The sequence below is a fragment of the Salvelinus sp. IW2-2015 genome, linkage group LG20 (assembly GCF_002910315.2).
Source record: "Salvelinus sp. IW2-2015 linkage group LG20, ASM291031v2, whole genome shotgun sequence".
In the NCBI taxonomy this organism is placed as follows: Eukaryota; Metazoa; Chordata; class Actinopteri; order Salmoniformes; family Salmonidae; genus Salvelinus; species Salvelinus sp. IW2-2015.
The window spans coordinates 2045331-2071595 of NC_036860.1; the positions used below are offsets into that span (position 1 = coordinate 2045331).

At 42.9% G+C, this 26265-nt stretch overlaps 1 protein-coding gene across 1 annotated transcript in view; it reads left to right on the forward strand.

Annotated features, from left to right (window-relative positions):
• Positions 1–26265, forward strand: part of LOC111981951 (protein TANC2-like) — a 145570-nt gene that overhangs the window by 36496 nt on the left and 82809 nt on the right. Inside the window, 1 exon segment of the mRNA XM_070433765.1 lies at positions 3750–3850. The gene's annotated coding sequence lies outside the window, so the exon portion shown is untranslated.

A 26265-nucleotide genomic window follows, 5' to 3' on the forward strand; every position in this document is an offset into this window, starting at 1 on the left:
TTAGGCTAAATTCTTTAATCTTTTCTGCTTTTTAAATTCAGTCAGAGAGCTACTTTAGACTATGGAGATGCATCCTCTTACTTTCATTCTCTGGTTTGGATGACTGAACTTATGGGTGAGTGGAGGGGCTCTAAGCTTACTCCCTCAGCCAAAGACAAATAACCTAACTGGAAAATCACCCCATTCCCCTAGTGGATTCAGGGTATTGAATAATATCCCACTGTGTTCGCCTGTGCATGTGTGTTGGTGCGTCTCCTTATATGTAACTTATTTCTTGGGGGAAATATCTCTTCACTTTGACTAGTATTGGATCACTCTGCACTGTCAACAGCTATAAAGCATAAATAACAAAGGCATGCCTCTCTTGCTCTGTCCTCACTTTTCTCTCTCTCCCTTCTGCTCTCTGCCTTTCCTGGCCAGTTTAATAGCCAAGAGTACTGCTAAACATTGTTTGAATTCGACTAGTACCTGAATGCGAAAATACCACATCAATTCCACATGAGATGTCAGCCAGTACAGTTTGTGCAAGCCTCTTGAGTCTGAGCATTGTGTTAGTCTTCCACATGTAGTTATATTTCACTCGACCATACATGTGTAACGCAGCCTTTCTTTTGTTATCATAAAAGCCAGTGCTGCAAGAGATTGGGACCTTTGATGCCTTGGGGGAAATCATGACATCATAGAGGATGTGCAGCTTTCTTGCAGTTGAGCAGGTTCAGGTGTCACTTACTTGAAATCCCTTGACTCGCTCCAGTCTACCGGGCTGCTTCTCAGCTGTCATCTCTGGTGTTTTGGCTATAGCTCAGTCGTATCTGTATCACACACCGCAATAACGTGTTGCATGCACAAAGGAGCCTAGCGTTGCCCGTGAGTTCACTTTTAGAAACCTGAGGTAAGGCCCCTTATGAATGTCTCCTCTTGTGCGGAACATTTGGAAACTTTCCATGCACTGTAACACCGTACCCAAACCGGCCCCGAGCCATCGAGCGCAAGTTGATTTTGTCCCCCCACACCAAACGCGATCAAGACACGCAGGTTAAAATATCAAACAAACTCTGAACCAATTATATTAATTTGGGGAAGAGTRGAAAAGCGTTAAACATTTATGCCAATTTAGCTAGCTAGCTTGCAGTTGCTAGCTAAMTTGTCTTATTTACCTAGCTTGCTGTTGCTAGCTAATTTGTCCTGGGATGTAAACGTTGAGTTATTTTACCTGAAATGCACAAGGTCCTCTACTCCGACAATTAATCCACACATAAAACGGTCAARCGACTCGTTTCTAGTCATCTCTCCTCCTCCCAGTCCTTTTCTTCTTTGGACTTACAGTTGAAGTCGGAAGTTTATATACACCTTAGCCAAATACATTTAAACTCAGTTTTTCACAATTCCTGACATTTAATCCTAGTAAAACTTCCCTGTCTTAGGTCAGTAAGGATCACCACTTTATGAATGAATGTTGAAATGAGAGAATGTGAAATGTCAGAATAATAGTAGAGAGGAATGATTGATTTATTTCAGCTTTATTTCTTTCATCACATTCCCAGTGGGTCTGAAGTTTAATATACAACTCAATTAGTATTTGCTAGCATTGCCTTAAACAATTAAACCTGGGTCAACATTCCGGGTAGCCTTCCACAAGCTTCCCACAATAAGTTGTCAATTTGGCCCATTCCTCCTGACAGAGCTGGTGTAACTGAGTCAGGTTTGTAGGCCTCCTTACTCGCACACACTTTTTCAGTTCTGACCAAACATTTTCTATAGGATTGAGGTCAGGGCTTTTGATGGCCACTCCAATACCTTGACTTTGTTGTCCTTAAGCCATTTTGCCACAACTTGGAAGTATGCTTGGGTCACTGTCCATTTGGAAGACCACATTTGCGACCTAGCTTTAACTTCCTGACTGATGTCTTGATGTTGCCTTCAATATTTCCAACAATAATTTTCCATCCTCATGATGCCATCTATTTTGTGAAGTGCACCAGTCCTCCTGCAGCAAAGCACCCCCACAACATGATGCTGCACCCCCGTGCTTCACGGTTGGGATGGTGTTCTTCGGCTTGCAAGCCTCCCCTTTTTACTCCAAATATAACGATGGTCATTATGGCCTAACAGTTCTATTTTTGTTTCATCAGACCAGAGGACATTTCTCCAAAAAGTATGATCTTTTGTCCCCATGTGCAGTTGCAACCGTAGTCTGGCTTTTTTATGGAGGTTTTGGAGCAGTGGCTTCTTCCTTGCTGAGCGGCCTTTCAGGTTTGTACCTGTTTCCTCCAGCATCTCCACAAGATCCTTTGCTGCTGTTCTGGGATTGATTTGCACTGTTCACACCAAAGTACGTTCATCTCTAGGAGACAGAACGAGTCTCCTTCCTGAGTGGATGAACGGCTGCGTGGTCCCATGGTCTTTATACTTGCGTACTATTGTTTGTACAGATGAACGTACCTTCAGGCGTTTGGAAATTGCTCCCAAGGATGAACCAGACTGGTTTCTTTTGATTTTCCCATGATGTCAAGCAAAGAGACACTGAGTTTGAAGGTATGCCTTGAAATACATCCACAGGTACACCTCCATTTGACTCAAATGATGTCAATTAGCCTATCAGAAGCTTCTAAAGCCATGACATAATTTTCTGTAATTTTCCAAGCTGATTAAAGGCACAGTCAACTTAGTGTATGTAAACTTCTGACCCACTGCAATTGTGACACAGTGAATTATAAGTTAAATAATCTGTCTGCAAACAATTGTTGGAAAAATTACTTGTGTCATGCACAAAGTAAATGTTCTAACCGACTTGCCAAAACTATAGTTTGTTAAAAAMAAATTTSTGGAGTGGTTGAAAAAACGAGTTAATGACTCCAACCTAAGTGTATGTAATCTTCCCGACTTCAACTSTATATGACAATTGGCAATTAACTTTCATAAAAGGTGTATTACCACCACCGACCTCCATTCGTCTTTCAGTCACCCACGTGGGTATAACCAATGAGGAGATGGCACGTGGGTATATGGTTCAATAAACCAATGAGGAGATGGGAGAGGCAGGACTTGCAGCGCGATCAGGGTCACAAATAGAACTGACTTCGACTTTAGCCCTTGGCAACGCAGACGCTTGTTGGTGCGTGCAAGCAATGTGGGTGCAATAATTTAATAACATGCAGGTCTAAATTAATTTTGCAACGCGAGCGGTGTAGTCAGCATGTAAGGGYTCAAGGTGCGCCTTCGAGGAAAAAAAAGACACGAACACCAAAATGGAGGGAGGAGAAAGAGTAAAAGAACGAAGGATGTCCAGGAACGGGGCCAGAATGTTGAAAAAGGATTCTGACAGATCTGAGTTTTTATTTTCTTTACGATGTTTTTCATGGCTCGGCCTTGGCAGAATCTCTCCCTCTCTCTTCTCCCAGGGGAGGAGTCAATCAATCAAATGTATTATGAAGCCCTTTTTTACATCAGCAGATGTCTCAAAGTGCTATACAGAAACCCGGCCTAAAACACCAAACAGCAAGAAATGCAGGAGTCTGTGGTGTGTGTCCACATGCTGACTTCACCATGTGTTACTGTGCCCCATATTCATATGAAGCTAATGTCTTAATTAAAAATCCTAAACTCCTATGTTGTCTGCCATGCAGTCTGAGAATATAAACTTTAATCGGAAATGAGACTTGTGTTTTTCAGTTAGCGGGTTATGCAAAGGTTGGCTGTAATGCTGACAGTTGACACTGAATCACTGACTGATGTTTTCTCTTTTGCAGATACACCAGAGTGCARCAGTTGGGAGATGGGAGAAGGGCTTAGGCTTGAGCCTGTCGCTGCCCCACCCGTCTCACTGTGAGGCCTTTGTCTCCCACTCATGGTAAGTCCCCACAGCCTACATCCCAGAAACTATTTTTTTAATGTAATGTGCGTGTCATGTGCTATTGTTTAGATGTTATACGACAGAAAAAGTCTGGGGACAGTCGCTACAAACAATGCCAGTTTTGTCTGAGCACAGGGACAGTGTTCATGACTGTGAGAAACTGAATATCTGGTTGAAGTTGGTCCATTGTGAGTAGCCTAACTCTCCATCAAACTGTCAACTCTACAAAACCACGTTTTACATTTTTGATAGGGAAGCAACAGCAGGGTATGGCCCCATTTTATATGGTCTGGATGAAACTGTTCAACTTCTATAAATGTACATCCTCTCTCAGGTCCAAACTTCTCTTTCTCTACACTGTTCCAACTACGACCAAGAAATGGTAGAAGTTCCCCAGYTAGAACTGTTGGCAGTGGTAAGGTAGGCAATGGTAATAGTTCCCCAGATAGAACTGTTGGCAGTGGTAAGGTAGGCAATGGTAATAGTTCCCCAGATAGAACTGTTGGCAGAGGTACGGTAGGCAATGGTAATAGTTCCCCAGATAGAACTGTTGGCAGAGGTACGGTAGGCAATGGTAATAGTTCCCCAGATAAGAACTGTTGGCAGAGGTAGGTAGGCAATGGTAATAGTTTCCCCAGATAGAACTGTTGGCAGAGGTAAGGTAGGCAATGGTAATAGTTCCCCAGATAGAACTGTTGGCAGAGGTACGGTAGGCAATGGTAATTCCACATGTGTTGCAGTTTTATATTCCTCGTGAAAAAGAATGCACTATTTTTTGCATTTAAGCCTAAATACACTTTACCTTAAATTCATAAAAAGTTACATTCTCTACAGAAACTTCAATGTCTATTGGAAAATTGGAGCAGTCAAAGATYATGGGTCAGTTGTATATCCAGCCATACACTTAGCCCATCTCTCACAAATGTACACATGCTATGTCATTTACATGTACCTGGTATTTCAAAACAGCAGCAAGGCAGGTACTTAACAAAGCTCTCCTTTCAATGTTCCTATAGCCACAAGCTAGAATTCATTATCAAACGATATCAAACGACTCCAATAACACACAAAACTGCATGGAGCAACAACCAGAAAGACGAAAGAATTGCCACACATCCCGTACTCATTTAATGCAATAAAGCGACAAGTGAGACCCAAACAAAGCCAGCCCTGTGTTGAGCTCAGTAGCCCTCTCCCTAGCCTCTCTTTAGAGAACACTGTCTTGTTTTCTTCTCACAGAGCTGAGGCGAGCGTCTCCATGTCCACTCAAGGCTCATCTAATTATCCAGTGGCCGCCCAGCCGTGAAATTGGTGTTTTGCTGTGAAATGGAGCCAGTGTGGCTGGAGGAGACCTTGGCGTTTTGAGAGACCGTCGCAAGGTCCCTTTTCTTTAGAACGGACAAGGGCRGGGCGAGGAGGAGGATACAACGAATGGCGTATCCAGCCCGGCCAATTCAAGGCGGCCATAATGAGCATAACAACAGCGATGGCAGGCGCACCACAGTGGATTGGCAGAGGATTATTACCTTTGATCTGTTATGAAGAGGGAGGAGCTAGGCGAAGGGCAATTAGCTGAGAGGCAGCCGACTGACTTCTTTCTTTTGTAGCTGTTGTCAAGGGGAGTAAGAGATACGGTGCTGTTTGCATAAGACGTGATGGCTGAATGGGGTAGTGTGAAAGAAACCGACAGGGACTGGATTTTCATGATGGTGGTGCATATGTAGAMGGAAATCCATAAAACAAAGACTGTTTTGAATGGTTTCTGGTGTATTTCTATCTTAAATGAATATGTATTAATGTAACAATTCTGATTTCTAGAGGCACTTCTGTAGTAGGCCTATGTTTTATATAATCATACCGGCTAATGGAGAGAATAATTAGAAAAGTCTTTCACTGTGTATTTTCAGTGACTCGTTTTATTGACATGTCAAATGAACAGACAGGCTGGTGCCTAGCTAATTGTTTGACCATTTCTTGGGGATTCCATGAGATTAGAATGTAAACCTTGCATGATTTGCATGTGGTTTGATCTGTTTGTTACTCAAGAGGACATGATGGGGCATGGAGGGATGAAAACATTACCAATGTTTTATGTGAAGGTTTAGAGACTGACCTAATGGGAGACTGACCTAAGGGGTTAATAATGACTTCTCACAACCTTTAGAATCAGGTAAGCGTGATAGATCCCTAGGGTCCACTTCCATGGATAAAATCGCTCCGCAAGATTTCGTAACCCATGCTCAAGTGGTCCAACTCAGCGCCACTGCTGCATACCTTTCCTTGATGACATAGCTACTGCGTTACTCATACGATTAACCTAGTAAATGCTTTCAGGCTTTTGCTAATGATGTGTTTATGAAAAGTATCAGAAGGACTATTCATCTGCTCAGCATTTAGCATTAGCCTAAAGCCTTTAAAACATTCTGGCGCATTAAAATTGTTAAAATCGCCCGCCGAGAACCACTGTGACGTCTCATTTTTGAGCACCGCTGTGATTAAGGTGTTAGCTCACCACCTGTGATCAAGTGACAAAGCTATTGTGTGTTATTTTAAGCACAGYCATCTGTTTCTCAAATGTCTGCTGTTTTTAATTGTCTTGAAGCAAGTCAGCTTGCTTTTATGCACATGAATTAATTTAGACTTAACTGTTCTACCCTTCGCTGTTGTCATGAGCAGTTCAATTTCAAATGCTGTCAAACCAAATAATCTTCACCTATGACCTGCATATCTTGTAGGTTAAGTGAATTGTTTTCTCCCCTGTATGATTTGCAAAACAAGCTGTCCTTGACGCATACTGTATTTCCCCCAGCATGATTGTGCTGTCATGTACATTCACTACAACTAACAATTTATTTAGCTCCGATAGCCAATTAGACTGTCTGCATGAGGCCCGGTCTGTTTACTCAGACCCACTCAGGCGTTGGAGTGCTTATTAGTTATCGGTCTTCTTGGGGGTCTGGGTGGACAGCAAAGCATTTTGGATTGACAGAGCGCCTCAGCCCTCGTTTTCCAACCGTTTACATTGTGTCATTGGATGCTCATGTCATTGGAAGCTCACACTGCCACTCAAGATTAGACAATCCTTCCAGGTCCAGGATTGGTGAGATGTCACTCATCGGGCCGGCAGCAACATGAGCAATTATCATGTTCTTTTAGTTGCAAATCGGAGCAGGCCAAGCCGCTGTTAAACTGCCTGCCTCTCGCTTCATACAGCAGGAACATTACAACTCTCGCTCCTCAGGGATAGGAGCTCATGGTGGACATTTTGTCTGACAATTCGTGCCATCATGGCCGTTGACATAGTCACAGCCCTCCCTCTCTTTCTCACACATCTTTCTCGGTATTCGCTAACACCTCCTTCCATCTCTCACGCTACTTCTCATGCTGTAACTCGCTAGTTCTCGGTTCCTGTTCTCTCATTCCCTTTTTATCTTTTAATATCCTCCCTTTCTCTCTTATTCTCTTCACCCAATCACTGAACATAACAGCACAGACACAAGTGAGGAGAGATGGAGGGGAAGTGCGGAGAGGGAGAACGAACATACGATTGGCGTAATTACAGAGCTCCCTGTTTTTCATGGTCAGGAGGACTGAGTGTCTGAGTACAGCAATAACAGTAAACCGGCTTTGTATACAGAGAGCCGCGGCATGAAGCAGATTTGTTTTCGAGGCGGTTGGATACACAGTGGAAGCAGGAGTGGGCGGTCGCTCGGRGGGGGTCTCACCTGATGCAGACTGCAGCAGATCTGTCTGGCGTTATTTCACGTCGTTTACGTGACTGCTTAGTTGATGGGTAAGACATATGTACTGTCAGGAGGTTTATCCACTCAGGTGTGTAGTAGTACACTCCCACGAAATATACACACCATAGACAAAGCCCCCCCCACACCGGCACATTTCCAAATGGATGCCGTTTCCCCCTCCTGTTTGATCGCTTGAGTGATGAAGCCAATGTAATCCCACTACCACTCTTTTCAAACCCCCTCATCACCCTCCACACCCACAGCCCTTATGCATCTATAGGCCACTCAACACCCCCTAGGGGAGGTATAGTAATCCCCTGAATTCCCTCATCTCATTGTACATCTTTCCCTTGAGTTCAGTGCTCACAAAGAATGTACTTTATCTACTTCAGTTGTCCAAGATCAGTCACTATTCTAGGTCTCTGTCTACCTGCTTCTTTCTTTATCCCCCCCCCCTTCCATCTCTCTTTCTGTTTTTCACCTTACCTCATCTTGTCCTCATGCATCATTCTGACCGGCTGCGTAAGCGAAACCTTGGCTTCTGGTCCTCCACACTGCCTGTAAACTCCAGAACACAACTGTACTGAGAGATGATCTGCCAGGCTGCAGAAAACAGATTATTTCTGAGAACCTGGGCATTCTGTTACGGGTTGAACGGGTCTGATGATGATAATGTGGATGATGTTGATGTTGGTTACATTTGTTATTGATGATGATGATGGGGGATTATGATGAATATACTCTCTGCTCTCTACCAGTGTATGGGTACAGAAATATTGATTTGACAACCCACTGAGCACCTAAGCCCTCCTCCACCTGAAAACCAAAACTCCAGCAGTGAAGAAGAAGAATGAAATCTATGAATAATTTAAACGAAAAATAGAACCCTAGCTGTCAGATATTTTTTGTATTTCCTTCTAATGCCCTCGTGTTGCAGCGGATTGAATCAGCCAGTGTCTGGTGTTGATAGTCAAGTCTTACTGACAGACCTGACATGCATTCCTACAGATCATCTAGTATTCCTCAAAGACCTCTCAATGGAGTGTCCAGTACCTCTGTCACCCACTAACTTGATCTGCCGGTCAGTCACCTGTGCCTACGTGTCATTTTAGTCCTTATGTTTCAGTGCCACTACTTAACCCTGTAACCAGTGCTTAACCCTAATTCCTCCCAAACCCGGATCCGGGAGCACCCCCACAGTAAAAAGCTGACTAGCATAGGTGCGTCACAAGTTATTAGCATCTAAATATCATAAATCACAAGTCCAAGACACCAGATGAAAGATACACATCTTGTGAATCCAGCCATCATTTCTGATTTTTAAAATGTTTTACAGGAAGACACAATATGTAACTATTAGCTAACCACGTTAGCAAAAGACACACTTTTTTTACTCCACCAGTTTTTTACTCCATCAGTAGCTATCACAAATTCGACCAAATAAAGATATTATAGCCACTAACCAAGAAACAACTTCATAAGATGACGTCTGATAACATATTTATTGTATAGCATATGTTTTTTTAGAAAAATGTGCATATTTCAGGTATAAATCACAGTTCTACATTGCAGCTGCAATCTGAAATAGTGCCGAAGCTGCCAGAAAATTACAGAGACCAACGTCAAATACCTAATTACTCATCTTAAAACATTTCTGAAAAATACACAGCGTACAGCAAATGAAAGCCCAACATCTTGTGAATCCAGCCAATATGTCAGATTTTTTAAGTGTTTTACAGCGAAAACACAATATAGCATTATATTAGCTTAGCACAATAGCCAGAAACACAAGCAATTTACCAGCAGCACAGGTTAGCGATCGTAACAATACAGCAAAAGATATATAATTTTGACTAACCTTGATATACTTCGTCAGATGACAGTCCTGTAACATCATATTACACAATGCATAAGGTTTTGTTCGAAAATGTGCATATTTAGCAGCACAAATCGTGGTTATACAATGTGATCAGTGCAACAGGTCATGCATTCTGGCCGGCGCCATCTTGGAAAGGCACCTAAGTTTACGATTATTTATCGATTAGATTGACTAAAAAAATACAGGTTGGACAGCAAAATGAAAGATGCATTAGTTATTAATGCAACCGCTGAGTTAGATTTTTAAAATTAACGTTACTAGACATACAGTGTGCGTTACAGCCAGACTAGTGCCGCAATAATGGCGGCACAATGCGTTTACATTTTTCCACAAAATACGGAATAACATCATAAATAGCTCTTACTTTTGGACGAGCTTCCATCAGAATCTTGGCAAGTGTGTCCTTTGTCCAAAATAATCGTTGCTTGGTTGTAAAACGTCGTCTTCAACTTCGAATTAGCAGCTAACAATAGCTATGTGGCCACAACATGCCCAAATGTTCAAAACGCAATACTAAGGAAATTCCAAAAATAGCAATATACTCGCATAAACTGATATAACTCGGTTTAAAATAACTTCGTTATGATGTTTTCTAACACCTATATCGAATTAAATTACAGACGGATATATCTAAGGCTGATAACTGAGCGTTTCAAAATGCCATCCTGAGTCTTGCTTTGCGTAATGACGAATGTCGAAAAGAGAGCTCCCTTCGTTCCTTGGCGCTTTTATAAGGTTTGAGATCTACGTAGAAACTCCATTCCAATTCTCATTGGTTACTGACATCCAGGGGAAGGCGGGTGCAGTTCATGTCGACCCATAGGATACATACAGAGCTTTAAACTGATCTGAGAACAGAGCCTCGTTTTCAGACCTTCGCAGTTCCTGTCATGAATTTCGCTGCAGAAAGAGTTCTGGTTCACCCACAGACATAATTCAAACGGTTTTTAGAAACTACAGATTGTTTTCTATCCAATAGTAAATAATAATATGCATATTGTACGAGCAGAGAATTGAGTACGAGGCAGTTTAATTTGGGAACGATAAATGTCCAAGTTGAAACAGCACCCCCTGTAGTGTGAAGAGGTTAACCTTTCTAGCCCCGGCGTTCCGCTAGCGGAACTCCCCCACATTCCACTGAAAAGGCAGAGCGCGAAATTCAAAAAATATTTTTTAGAAATATTTAACTTTCACACATTAACAAGTCCAATACAGCAAATGAAAGATACACATCTTGTGAATCCAGTCAACATGTCCGATTTTTTAAATGTTTTACAGCGAAAACACCACATATATTTATGTTAGCTCACACCAAATCAAAAAGGACAGACATTTTCACAGCACAGTAGCATGCACGAAACCAACCAAACTAACCAAGAACCAACCAAACTAACCAAGAAAACAACTTCATCAGATGACAGTCCTATAACATGTTACACAATAAATCTATGTTTGTTTCAAAAATGTGCACATTTAGAGCTAAATCAGTGGTTATACATTTTGCTAACGTAGCATCTTTTTTCCAGAATGTGCGGAATTTCTATTAGACTCTCACCTATTCTGACCAAATAACTATTCATAACATTACAAAAAAAATACATGTTGTATAGGAATGATAGATACACTAGTTCTTAATGCAATCGCAGTGTTAGAATTCTAAAAAAATACTTCTTTACGACATAAGGCTTACGTTATGGCGAGATAGTGACCAAAACCTGGGCGCAAAACTAATAGTACACAGTTCGACAGATATAATGAAATAGCATCATAAAATGGGTCCTACTTTTGATGAGCTTCCATCAGAATGTTGTACAAGAGGTCCTTTGTCGGGAACAATCGTTGTTTGGTTTTAGAACGTCCTTGTCCCTCTTGAATTAGCAGCACACTCGCCAAGTGGCGCGAAGCTCTCCTTCCTGAACAAAAGCACCCAACGCAACACGCCTAACGTCCCGATAAAATTTCAATAATCTAATAAAACTATATGAAAAAACATACTTTACGATGATATTGTGACATGTATCAAATAAAATCAAAGCCGGAGATAGTAGTCGCCTATAACGACAGCTTTCCAGAAGGCAATTCCAGGTCCATCTTCGCGCTTTCCAGAAAACAGGAATGGGTGACTCGTCGTGCCAAGAGGATTTATTCCACCTCAGACCAAGATAAACACTTCATTTTTCTCTCACTTCCTCTTGACATCTAGGGGAAGGTGTATGACGTGCATGTATACTAATACGTATCATGCCCATTTATAGGCAGGCCCTTGAACAGAGCATCGATTTCAGACTTTCTACTTCCTGGTCAGGAAAGTGTGCTGCCAAATGAGTTCTGTTTTACTCACAGACAAAATTCAAACGGTTTTTAGGAAACTTAGAAAGGGAAAGTTGTTTTTTTTTTCTATCCAATAGTAATAATAATATGCATATATTAGCATCTGGGACAGAGTAGGAGGCAGTTCACTCTGGGCACGCTATTCATCCAAAGTGAAAATGCTGTCCCCTATCCCTAAAAAGTTAACCATCTTTTTCAGGATTTTTGGACTTCAAAAATGTKATTAAACTCGATTGCCTTTTCTTATCTGTTTTTAATTTGGCTTTCCCACGATTCAAATTCAGTAGAGAGACGACTAGCCTCGGCTACATAATATGATTACGTAGGGACCTCTTCACTAGTTGACTACCAAGACCTGCTGTGTCAAGATCAGTTAATTACCCAACCAGCCCTCCCCATAACCTCTATGTACAAATAAGAGAGTAGGTCTGAAATCAGTGTGTTAGGAGAGGATGATTACACAGAAGGATAGGATCACTGTGCTTTTACATGGTCTTTCTGGGGGTGGGATAAATAATTAGAAGGCAACTTGATTTAACGCTGATTGCTTTCATTAGAATGTCTACAGTACAAACAATTAATAAATCATGAGATACCGGATCCGGGCAAATAGGTGCCGGAATAAAGTAAAATCRGAGAGGTGCCGGATCCTGTTTGATCCTGATCCGGCAGGATCCGGCTTAAATTAAGCACTGCCTCTAAACCTTTATCTTGGTCAGGGTTGTCTCCCTATTGGTCCTCTCGGTGACTACAGGGAGTTTGTGGCTGTTGACATGCTCATATAGATGTACTCGCAGGGGGAGAAGGAACACATTTTACCAGGTAGAAAGGCATRGACTCCACATCAAAGGACATACGATGGCAGCTAGAGGATCCTGTGAAGCTCTTGCTAGGTACAGAACCTTTGTTTAGTTCCGCATCACAYTGGTAAAAGTAATCTGTTTGTAGTCAAATAATATTTAGGCTAGCTAGGAATCCAAACAGTCCTTGTATCTGTGTGGTTTTTGGCTCACTGTGTCTATTCCTGCCAAGGACACTTCATTTTCGGATAAACACATGGTTTCCATTAGGAGGTCCAGAAGTGCCAGTGTCAAGCAAGGTTGTTTATCACCAAATGAAGATAGCTTGGCTGTCAGGTAGCCTAGTTGCTATGTCCAGATGGAGACACACCAATTCTGTACAATCAGTTGTTCCAAAATCTAAGCTTCTTCTCCTTTTTCAGATTAGAAAATAAGTCATTTGTGAAGGCTTCTGGTTGCTATTTGCATGTTGTAAGTTATAACATTAAAAGTAATTAGTCCCCCTCCCAGTGTTGTCTTTAACACTTCTGAGTAGGGTACTTTGTAAACAATGTAGCATGTATTTAGCGCTTAGAAGCTCATTAGTGAGAAGTTGATTTTGYAAATTGTGCCAATTTCTCCCTGTTCATCTTTTTGTCCACTGGGTAAGCATTTAGTAACATAATTTCTTATTTTCTTACCCCAAATAGCTTCTGGATCTTATGCTTAAGGCTAATTAGCGTTGCATTAACCTCTGAGATTTGAAACCTCTGAGATTTGAAACCTCACTATAACGATATGTTACCAGGAACAACCAGACTCTTGAGTGATCGACCAAAAAGCAAGGCCCTTTCTGTACCTCGCTTCCTCTTCTTTTCAACGAGCTTAATGTTTTAGTGCTGCTTAACTTTAATTAGAGGTGCTGGCTGGCCTCGTCTGGTTCCACTCAGTCACTACTCTGTCACACAGCCAGACAGAGCCAGGTCTCTAATAGCAATATTGGAGCAGCAGTGAAAGGGTGCGAGGCGTTTTACATGCAAACAACATGGCCGCCTTCTTCCTCTCCCTCTCTTATTATCCCTCTGCCTCATGTTTTGAATGTGTTTGTGGTTAGCCTATTGTTTGTATCCACACAAACCCGCGCCCATGTTTGGCCTGTAGAGGAAAGAGTCAAGTTCTCAGTCAATAAGCCCTTCAAACTACAGTATGTGMGGGTGTGTTAATCTGTTTTGGACGGTTGCTCCCTCACCTCTGAACCATGGTTACCTTGTCTGACTGCAAATGTAATTATAAGCAAGTTAAATGCAGTTTCCTAAGCAGAAAAGCCAATTCTGTTTCAGAGAAACACAAGAGCGGGAAAGCTGGCGTTATAGTCTTAGCAGTAGATGGTTTGCCTGTGGACAGACATTTTTCTCTTTCCATTTCCTGAGCTCCAAAGGACTGTGCTTAGTGTGTTTGCTGGGCTACTGGACAGAGGACGGAATGGGGGATTGCTTTTGGAAACTAATTTCACCCCTGCTCCGCTTTCAGAGATCCTTGAATAACGGCTTCACTTGCAGCCCCACTCTTCTCATCATGTCAGTGGCCTGCTTGTTGCTCCACACAGACATCTTGTAAACATGGGTGTCACTCGCTTGAGCAGCAGTGTTCAAAGCAGACCCCTCACTAATTGCTGTATGAATGCCTAGGTTTTTCYCCCCAGGGGCAAGGATGTGGGAAGTCAATAGTTTCAGAGAGAGGGCTCATTAGACTGTACAGAGTTTACGACAGAGGCCCACAGAATTTAATGCTGCAGTTTGTTGGGGCTACAATTACACCTTGCACACAACGAAGGCTCCTCACCATCAACCTGCTTCTCTCAGAAAGAAAGGAACCCATTTGCTTTTGACTTCAAACCATTCTTGTTGGTAGGCCACAACCATAGTAAGTGCAGCGAAGACGGTCCTTATCCCATACTGTCATTTGTCTAAGCTGCTGAAATACACACACTCATGTGGTTCTGCTGCAATCAGGCTGAAGGTTCGGTCTCCTACTTCACCTCTGGGATGCCTGTAATAGTTAACATTTAACCAGGGCTCACCTCGTAACCACAACCTCTCCAGAGCTCACTGCCATCGGGTTCAAGGGTTTTGCCTACAGCCTAAGCGGAGGCTGTCTCACGTAGAGAAGACTCATCCTCCTAATAGGGTTTAACATATCTCTCAGGGAATGGACACAACCTTTACCAGGCTGTAGGAACCATCTACAGACCCTTCTCTACCCTTGCATTTCTTCTTTGGATCAAGGCCTGATGGAGGAGCACATCAGACTGACTTACATCTAAATGATGCATCCATTGTTCTGATTACAGTACGGCTACCTACACACTAATATGAACCATCTGTGGAAAGGTGAGACTCTCAAGAACACGTCAGTTTAGGACGTCCACGGGGCTCACAAGACTCATCTGAGGTCCCCCGGTCCCTGTTGAAAAAATATGTGGAAGCATATATAGAGTTTGTTTAGTGCCAAAATAAGGGGTTAAATACATGTAAAAAATWAAATTAAAACTATGTTTCCTGATCTTTCTTATATCTCTCAGATATAGGACAGACACTTCAGAACTAACTTCCTTTAGTCCCCCCAAAAATCTGTTGTTCCATGTAGTGAATCTGTTATTCAATGCATTTGTATGGGCTAATAGCAATAAGTCCCCCAAAATTTTTCATCAAGTATTTTTTTTAAATATATTTTTGGGGATACTTCAAGGGGTCTTAAAATTCCAAATCAAATAGCAACGATTCCATATAGCTTAGTATTACCCCCAGCTTAGACAGGTCTTAGACTCTTATGGGTTATACACAGAGCAGCTCTCTCTCTGTCTCTCTCTCTGTTTCAAATCCACTACGGTTCTTTGTACTTCGAGTGTAGACTGCTAAGCCTGTAATAACAGGGCCCCCCTGTCTTTAATGTCGCGCTTGACAACAAAAACTATTCTGGCTGAAAAATCAAATGTTCTATTATCTGCACACTTCTGAGATCCCCATGGCGATGACACTTTTCATCTGCACCTCATTGTTGGTGACATTATAGCATTCCATGATGGGATTCTAGAAGCCCCACAGGAGTTATGGTGTGGATGTGAGGGACACGCAACGTATTATCCTTGATCTTGTTTAATGAGACACAGTGCAGCAATCAACGTCACTCTCTTTTTACAGTACAGGCCTCGGCTACTGCAGATCTGTTGATCTGTAGGGCCACTCTGACAGGGGTAAAGATGTTGCCAAATGGCTTTACAAGCTGTCAATGCAATACACACCATAGCACTGTAATGTGCGCAGTGAAGGTGGTTTTTACTCTGCTACTGTATCTGATAGTGCTGTGCTCTGCCAAAGGGTGCTAGACTGGATGGTGCCAGACTCCAGGGTGCTTTATCAACCTATTTTGTCATATGCTGGAATAAGGCATTTTATAGCACATTCTGTGGTAGTGGTTTTGTGTTGATGGCTTGACGAGACTTTAGTGGTTCAAGACGCTTTGTGTTGCCACCAGACTGCTTAGAGTTCTGAACATAACGCACAGAATTTCCCCTGCCGTGCTCCGTCTCGCCTTACAGATCAAGATCTAAACGGAGAAATACTAAAAACCATACAATGCTAAATGGAGTTATATTGCCCAAAGTGTGTGGTAAGTCGAGCCATTCTTTGATAACAGCTCATGATATTATTATCTTGTTCTGGCCAGTGCTGCTGGCCTTCCCTTGCTTGGCCAGGTCTAGCTTAGCTGGAACAGGGTGTTGGCTCAACAAGTCAATCCGCTAAATAGATCACAGCTGAGCCACCAAAACACACCTTCACATTGAGGATAAAGCAAGTGACACTTGGGGGTCTGAAAGCGAGCAGACATCTACTGCCGCTATCGTCAGATCCAATGAGGTTGTCTACCTGTCTCCTGTCCTATCCTTTCTATCGGGGGCTTGTGTCAATCCAGACAGCCTGGCTAAAAGGACCTGTTTGCACTGCCTCCCAACATCACCACCCCTACTGACTAGTATCCCAGTAGACACTGGTTTGAATTACATTATTTCAATCCAGTTTTGCCCTCAGGGAATGTGCTGACCCAGCATAATGTAAAATGCAGCTTTTTGTTTACCTCTCCCTAGTAACTACAGCACACTGCTGCACATTTATCTTGCTAGACCAAATCACATTATACATCAACCCAGATGATAAAAGGACCATACCACATTTTATTCCAAACCCCTGGTTGTCTTGGGGAAAATATATATWTTTTTGTTCTGGTGTAATGAATCAAGACAGTATTATCAATAGCCCTGGATCTGCTGGTTTCCGTGAAGAAAATAAAGTAGGTCAGGCTCCAGAAAATGATGCATTGGTTCTGGTGACTGTCCATTTACAGCCATTAGCTGCGGGGGGTGGGGGTTGTTACTGCAGGTTAGTTATTACACACATCACCTTGAGGCCACTGACAGCCTATAAACTCGCTTGCGTCTTCACAAAACTAACATCCTCGTTGACTAAACAATTACATTTTACTTTCCTTGTTTTCTTAGAGCTACCTTACAATCTAGTACTGGTAAATTACTGCGAGCCATTAATGCTTTCTGTCTCATTACTGTTATACAGTAATACTGTTAAATGATGTCTAATCCAGGGGTTCACTACACCACTATTGCGTTTGTGAGATCAGAGTACGGGGAACCTTCAACCGTCAAGTGTTTCCTGATTTGGTTTTAGGACATGGTCTTTACTTCCATGTTCTACATCCGCTCGACCAACTGTAGTAAAAGGGAGTGCAAAAGACCCCCAGACCCCCCATACATTCACATACACACCGCCATACTCCCACTCTCCTGAAGGATATCCTGTCCTTGTGTGTTAGAGGAATGGCCTCATCAAAGAGGCAGCTGTGCCGGGTCTTAGCAGTGTGAAAGGTAAAGAAAACACACAGCAGTTTGATTCAGCGCCAGGCCTTCACCCACTTAGGCTCAATTCTGAATGCATTATGTCAGGATTACAGTGTCTAAAACCCTCAACCTCCTCTGCCAACGACATTAGTTGTGGGCGCCGTGTTGTATCTGTTAATTGCACTCATAAAAGTATCTGAATTTCTTCCTGTACGATTGATAGATCTCTGATTTTCACCCTTGTGTTGTGGTGATGGTAGGTTTAAGTGTATCGCTGCACCATCCTGACAGCATGTTTAATGGTATAATTCCTCAAACTCGCTTTAGCTGTGTGCTTGGCTTAGAAGACAATGATGCACAGCAACAATCTTGTATGGGTGGTACAGACTAAGCTTTAAATGGCTTCCCCCATCCTGGAAATCGAAGGTTATATCGATGTTGAGTGTTGCAAGGTAGCACGTCACATTGGGGTTTTGAGGATGGTCTGGTCTGTGTGTTTTTAACCTGATACTTTAGGCATGATAGTGCATTGTGTGTGGATTGATGTGCACTTTAATGTGCCAATGTGTGTGAGTGTGCAGTGCACACAAAGCTGTGTGTGTGTGGGTGGGACTATTAAAGTGATCTGCGCCATCCCAAAAAACGATTGCGCTGCAGAATCTCTCATCAGTCCGTTTCAATACATTCCCAGCCCCTCGGCCCAGTCAGACACACCTATATAAAACACTGTCCTCTCCCTTTCATAATCCCAAGGTTGATTTTGCAGTCCTTTGTCATGCAAAGCGGAGGACAGGAGCACGTCAGAGGAATTACTCCCCTCTAAAGACCTGGAGCAGCACTCAGGATTCAGATGGATGCCCAGGGATAATGGAACTAACTTGTGTGGATTTGAAACACACAGAGAGAGAGAGAGAGAGAGAGAGAGAGAGAAACAAAAGAGTACAAGTGAAAGAGCACACCACACATAAAGAGAAGTAATGAGACTTCTTGAAAAAGTGCCTACACTTCATTAGCTACTTCAAATGGCTTTAAGTGTTTGTCGGTCACAAGTTCAGCGGTTCAGAACCTGAAACATGGATAGATGGGTGAAAAAATACATATATGCACAAATAAATGTAAGTTATTATCCTAGTAATGGAAAATGTAGTTTATCAGAGCCATATAGGAAGTTGGGCCACTGTGGTTTCTTCATTATGATGCATTTACATTACACTTCAACATTCTATGGCACCCATGTTAGCGCCCCATTAACATTACATGGGGAATATTTCAACAATGCTATGTCACTGAATGTGTAGAAATAGTCCAACATTCAAAATTTTAAAAGTTGGCCTAACTCTATTTAAAAAATAGATATATTCCGCCTTTATTTAACCAGGTAGGCCAGTTGAGAACGAGTTCTCATTTACAATTGCGACCTGGCCAAGATAAAGCAAAGCAGTTGCAACACAAACAACAGCACAGAGTTACACATGGGATAAACAAACGTACAGTCAATAACACAATAGAAAAAATCTATATACAGTGTGTGCAAATGGAGTAAGGAGGTAAGGCAATAAATAGGCCATAGTAGCGAAGTAATTACAATTTAGCAAATTAACACTGGAGTGATAGATGTGCGGATGATGATGTGCAAGTAGAGATACTGGTGTGCAAAAAAGTAAATAAAAACAATATGGGGATGAGGTAGGTAGTTGGATGGGCTATTTACAGATGGGCTGTGGACAGCTGCAGTGATCGGTAAGCTGCTCAGTTAGCTGATGTTTAAAGTTAGTGAGGGAGATATGAGTCTCCAGCTTTAGGTATTTTTTGTATTTTTTTGGAGGGGGGCGGCGATTCTATATGGCTCTGGTTCTCATCTGGTGTGTTTACTCTTGCTAAACAAACCTGTCACGGACATGCACACACATTCATACACATTCATATACAGTGTAGCCTGTATCTCCCTCCATTTTAGAGCAGGCTGGTACCGCTGTTGCTATGCAACCATCCACTGTCGCTAACTGCATTAATTGCATTAATGCATTAATTCGAGTTTCAATTTGAATACAATCGTTATCGTCTCCTGGAATTGCCTTGGRTGGCATATTTGTAGGTTTTGCCACGGTTGCCTTCCACGGTAAGCGTGTTATGAACACACCCTGCCCATCTACATCTACTTCCATCCACTGCTTTGTAGAAATGTACCAGCTCATGCTCTGTCAGACATGGACTGCTTTCACATTGCAAGGAAAAGAGAGGACAATACAATATCTTGTGGAGTGAGAAACCTATCACAAGGATGGTATAAAGATGCTTTTTTTGGCATCGTCCCAACAGGAACCTTCACGTGGTGAAAACCGCAGCGAAGAACAAACCCATCAAAACYTATTAAACCAAGACATTCTCGGTTTCCACCCCCTGCCATTTTGTTTGGCACAGAGGCTTGCTCTCCTGCCATTGTAACTGATCACTCTGAGACCTCACAAGGTTGGGGAGCAAAAAGCAGCTCCCCCTCCGCCTGCTACAGTAGTCAGCTGCTACCGTGTCAGGACTCAGGGGGCATGAGGGGCACAATGCTGTCATTGAGAGAACGATGGTGTCAGAAAGCTGCGTGCTGACATGACGTGTCCCTGTGAGTAAAGCATGGGTTTGACATGTCACATGAAACGCTTCGGCAGGAAGGTAATGTCATTACAACTGTCAGACGTTGTCATCTACCAGAGTATGAGTTAATCACAACAGCAGGAGGATTACGAGAGTTCTTCCTGTTGGAGTGTCAGGAGCTGCAATGTCCGATATTGCTGACATTTTTCCCYGCCCTCCTTTTGTTTTCTGTAGTCTAGACAATTCTCACCAATACCTTTGCTTTGGGGAAGGACGTGATACTGATGCAGGAAGATAAACTGCCTATTCTAAGTCCTTGGTCATGTACTAACATCATTACCTGGCTAGAAGGCATTGAGACTAGGGGTGTGAACTTTTTAAATGTTAAAACGAAGTTGGAATTGTTAATGTTAAGAAAGAAAACTGTTTTTAGTTTTTCCCCCCCTACAAAATTAAAATCACAGTGCAGTTATCACAAAAAAWAWWTTCTGTGTCATAGCCTAACTAGACYATAGGCTAAAAAGGCCTGGGGAAAGTTGTGTAATATAAAGGTAGACTCACTCAACGATATGAAGTCGATGTAGAAAGTAAACCTCATAGTGGGTCAATTTCCACAACAACTAAGAGTGTTGAAGTGCAAGGTCAACTTCTCCAGGGTTTTGGTGCCCTGTCTACCACGCTGTGAACAGCATGAAGTGAACCCGTAGATGCGCGCAGATGCTGTGTGTGACTGTGAGAGCTAAGTGTTGCATCTGTACCATTGCAACATACAGCTTTTGATTGCCGATAGATGGGCCAAGTACACGGTTCTGACTGTCTGCCTGGTGGCTGACCTGCCTATGCTGTGCCCCTCCCCTCTCTCTCCTGTCCCTCGCTAGCTCGCTATTAAAGATGAAAGTGTTTGTTCTTGGAAGTACGGCAGCTACTCAGTCTCCTCCGTTTAAAAAATAACGAATCTTAGGAGTCGATTCCTATTGGAATCAAATCTTGACACTTATAAATGGGAGTCGACAACAAGAGTCAACGTGCAAGAGTCGAGGAATCAATTATTTTGGCGTTGACTCTCCACCACTACGTCATCGTCGTTAACATTTGGAAAAATGGCAGAGAAAGGCAAGCGACAGCAGCGAAGTCCTGTATGGGAATACTTTGAAGTTAAATGAGAAAGAAATGCAAGGTGGAACTGAGGTACATTAATGCACTGTGAAACCCAAACTGTTGCTGGCAGCAGCGCAGCTGCATTGTGAATTCGCATGGAATTTTAGGAAAACCAATAAAATAAATGGCAGTTTAAACGTTAAGAAACATTTTCCATTTGTCACATTCCTAATTCAGACTACACATGACTACTTACCATACAATCAACATGAGATTGCAGAAACTGATTGCCATTAGCAACTTGAGGTCCCTCTAAAATTACATTCTCCTATCAGCTTTACTGTTGCTCACTGGATCAGGGCCCAAATCCCTGCGCACCTTGATCCTCCCCAGAGCTCATTCAAAAACCAAACACAGGAAACGGTGCTATGACCAGTACTGTAAATTCTACCGCTCTTCGTTTCCCCTCCCATTTCCCTGGACTCTGCACCCACAGCTGATTTATTGTTTGAGGTTCCCGCAGAATAACAGTAGAGGGCCATTTGTTGTTCCAGTGTGCTCCTCAAGCCTGTGGGCTCTCATTCACCACCTAGTGGCTTCAAAGGTGGAAGTGTGAAACCTGATGACACGATGAGAAGGCTGAAGCTCAATCTGTTCAGGCTCTTTTCTCCTCTAAAGAAAATTGAGCATTCAAATCCAGGGCGGCACGGTAATGTGTTTCGCTTCAGCTATTGTCAGTACAATGAGAAAATGTCTGCATTCTTCAGAGCCGTCATAAAGACCATAAATATCCGAAAATATGCAGTAGAGCGTCCTCTAATTAGATGAAGCAAGTTATATTTAGACACTTCCTTACTGCTATTGTTGTCATCCCTTTGTGCCAGCATCACTTTGGTTAATTGACAACCTTGTTTTTATGATGGTCCTCGGCAATGCAGATCAAACTGAAACTTTGCACGCCTATGTTATACAGCGGCTGTAGCTGGGCTGGACGCAGGAATGCAATTATGTGAAATGCACTAAAATCAAAAGGATAGAGATGTGAGATGTTGGAGCTCTTTGAAACCTAACCGAACAAGCACACTCAGTTATTTTTGAAGAAGTGAACCCTTTGATCGCATGCTCTCCATTAAGCCTGCACAACTCAGTGTGCTCTAGTCTACAGAGACAACACCCCCAGTCCCCCATCTAGTTGGGGAGCCCTGTACTGTAGAATAGTTGATGCAAGTTGAGGCCGCTCTGCCATCATATCTCCCCGCAAAGATGTGTATGGTAACTGCTACAGTGCGGTTAAGATGAGATTTAAATTGCATTCTAGTGTAAACGTCAGCACATTGATTCTGTATTCAATTGTATTTACGTTGGGATAACGATAAGATGACTTCATCATCCGTGTTTTTGGTTGTGTGCACAAGTCAAAGACGCCAGATAAAGGAGAAGAGGCAGCATTACCCCATTTGTACAATACCTGAACCTTTGCACTGAAGTGTCTACACCCCCCGATGACACCCACCCCATTCAGTGCATAGAAACAGAATAACCCATGAGCTCAAAAAGCAAACAGCGTCATGTTGCGACATGCGAGACCCTCCAAAGGGAACAGATCATACGACACACCACAGCGCCTCCTGGGCATAACAATGACCCGCCGTTTCATAGGGCGAGAGGTCAACAGTGACATCTTGTTTTCAGAGCTCAAAAAGGCCCCCACTGGAGAGAGAAATTAATGGTGTCAGTGCCAGGCTGTTGTCATGGGGATCTCTATCACAACCCGACACACAGCCTTGACCCGCTCTGCTTCTACTCTGCTTCTACAGCACACTGTGGAGGCTGTCCGTTGTTACTTCCTTTATCCTGAACTACTCCTCTCTTGTAACACTAAACCATTTACTGTTTGGATTTCCTTAACAATGAACTAATTTAACACCAAGATGGAGGAAATTTATTTTCATAACTTGTTTTTATAATGACTATATTCTTATAGAGGAATGGGATGAGGAGAGTAAGTGTATTAAGTTGATTTAATGCTGGTCCTCTTTCTTGGCTGTCTACCAAGCCTCCTGTAAAGCTTCATACTCTAGCTGCACTACCTCCTCCCCCTCTTTAATGTTATGAGTCGGTGCTTCTCTCCCGGTCTGTTGAAAACAAACAACTTGAGATTGCTGTAACACTCCTGTTGTACTCCCTATGTTCTGCCGTGGGAAGTGGATTGGCAGTGTGAGACGGTCATGCTGAGATAGCAGCTGGGTACTGCAACACACACTGACTCTCTCCCCCACTGCTGTCACAGTCTCTCTGAATCACTTGGCTATGCTTGTGTGGTACAGCTTTAGGACAGGTAAGCTATCTAACTATATAGCCAAACTAGTTAGCTATCTGTTTAGGAAATGTGATTTTAAAGGGAGTACTGCACTGACCACTACAAGAGCATAGATAGTCAAATAATTATGCAAGGTTGTGATGCAGGCAGCATACTGGCATGATCATTTCTTGTTTTATTTTCAGAGTCCCTGGGATCCAGCTAGTCACAAACTAAGCTAAATGAGCCTATATGTTTGACTGAGGCAACAGTATGTAGCACTCAACCACAAAAATAGGCTTTCAGGGCTCATCTCCATGAGGAAAATCATATGGCTTAAAACTTCCTCTTCAACKAGGGAGGACCCATTCATTTTGATAATATCATATATATTCACATTAGCCCCTGATCCATGATAGCGGATTATCATAAATACTTCTCACCTCTTGTAGACCGATAAACACAACAATGCTCCACAGTCTGTTATAGAAGTCAGATTTGAGTTTGGAGTATAAAGGTCTTATTCAGTGCCTCCCAACTCTGAGATAAAAGCTATATAGAGTTTCGGAAAATGGAATCCTTGAGCTGAAACTAATTTTCTCTCTTGAGCAATTGCAGCATTGAAACCAAAAGCTTTCATCCCATCGATTAGAGGTGATTGTTAGTCACCACTAATGTGCCCTGTACAAATGTGGTGTTATCAGAGATGTAGCCTACTCTGATGGGAGGAAGCAAATGTGTGTGCACTTCACAGCACACTGGCTTTTGTGCAGACTCCCTGTGCTTCTTCTTATTCTTAATAGTTTTGGATATACTAGTCTCCTCAGACTGGAAAGAATCATYATTTTAGGACATTCTGAGAGTTCAGCATCAAGTCATCCAGCGCACTCAAAGAAAGCGGGGCAGGACTGCAACTTTTTAAAGGGAGAGATGGGGGATCCTGTCTCAGGGTTTGTAACCTTCTCTATGTATGACATGTTTTATACCCCGTTCAAAAATGATTACTATTCTCCGAAACCAAAGCCTTACTGAAAAACGTACTGTAGTGAGTCTGATGTGAACTCATTGTGCAATACCATCCATTCCATTACTTTCGTTTACTTCAGTCCCTGCGGTTCTGCAGGAGTCCCTGCCCTCACTCAGTCAAGTTTAAAGCTTGTTTTCTCTTCCCTCACCTGTCGAGTGCAGTGGAGCTCGCTATGCTTGACTGGCAGGCAGGTAATGATCGGCGAGCCAGTAAGCCAACTGTTCAAACCAGGCAGTGGTATCGACCACTAGCTCTCCATGGGGGGAGAGATAGGTGGTGTCAGGCGAAGCATTGTCTGGCCCTCAGCTAGCCTCTAAAGCGCTTTCCTATTAGTGTGAGAGAAACAGAGAATTCCATAATCAGGTATAGAGTGGGAAAGATGTGACGCGAGTTAAGCCTAATCGAAGAGGCCGTGTGAGGGGAAAATCTACACCCCCAGTCCCTCAGAGGCAGGGTCTCCAGAATTCTAAAGAGATGCAGCGGCGCGACTGAAATGGGCATCTGAGAGGTTGCCAGTGTGCGTGGCAGCTTAGGGACGGACCCTATGTAGGTTTAGCCCCATCCCTCCCACCACCCTCCTTCTGCTTGTCCGTTAAAGTGGGGGATGTACCACAGAGTAGGATGGGTTGTTTTTGTTTCTTTATGTTGTGGTGGTCTAGTCTGGAACTAGGGGGGATTTTTTTTTTTAAATATCAGATTATCTTTTAGGTAAACATGTTAGTAGTGTATGTTGAGCATATGTGATGTCCCGTGATTATCATTCGAAAATGGTTGCAGGTGGACACAATGCCCTACAACTATCTTCAYTCATACAGGTTATCTGATGGTTTTGCCGTGGCCTTTGTGATGTCGTAAAGGAGCAGATACGTTGAAAAACCAACAATGACTAACGTTAATGACTGCCTAAACGGACAGTTCCGATGGGCCTCTGAGCGCGATTAGTGGATGTTGATGTTGTAGCGTGTATTTGTTAGGATAACAGGGAAAATTATGACCACTTCTAAAACCTCCCCCTTTAGTTTTCTACAGAGGCCTGTTAAAACGTTCAAATATGTACCCTTTCAACCAACGTGGTAGTACTGTACTCCTCCCCCTCCCTTCACTTTTCACACCCATATCAGCCCTGTTTTGTGGCAGCAGCAAATCCTAAAGAATAACAGTAGCGATTGCACTATGGAGCAGCGGTGAAAACACAGTCAGTCCAGTCTAATGCCGTTGGTGCTACTGCGGCACACGAGTAAGCCTCTTTGAGCAGGCCATGCAGCACTGGAAAGATAAACCCTGCCCAGTTCTAGGGCAGTCTTAGACAATTCTCTCAGCTCCAAGGATGCTCTGTGCCCCTCAGCATGGGCTGTGTGGATGGGTTGTTGTCTGAGTGAACACACAATAGCGTTGATAAAGGTTCAGCCACCAATTGCCATTTTCTAGAACATATGCCTAGCATCTGTGATCAGGCCTCCAAGGGGAGGAAAGGAGGGGCTGCTGATAGCATGTTGCTGAGCTTTCAGGGAAGATGCTTCCTTCTGTACCGCAAACAGAAACATAAACACACCTATGTGTTCAAGCTACCAAACAACCAAGCAGGCTGGTTATGGTCTTGGATTGCTAGTCTCTTGCATGTAAATTACCAGTCACTCATTTTCACTCGCCCAAATGCATCAGTTTTAACTTTTCACTTGTTGGGACAGATTGTCAAACTAGCACCTTCTCTTCTCGGATGCTATGCCATTTGGATAAGGTCACCCCACGTCCTAATCTYTA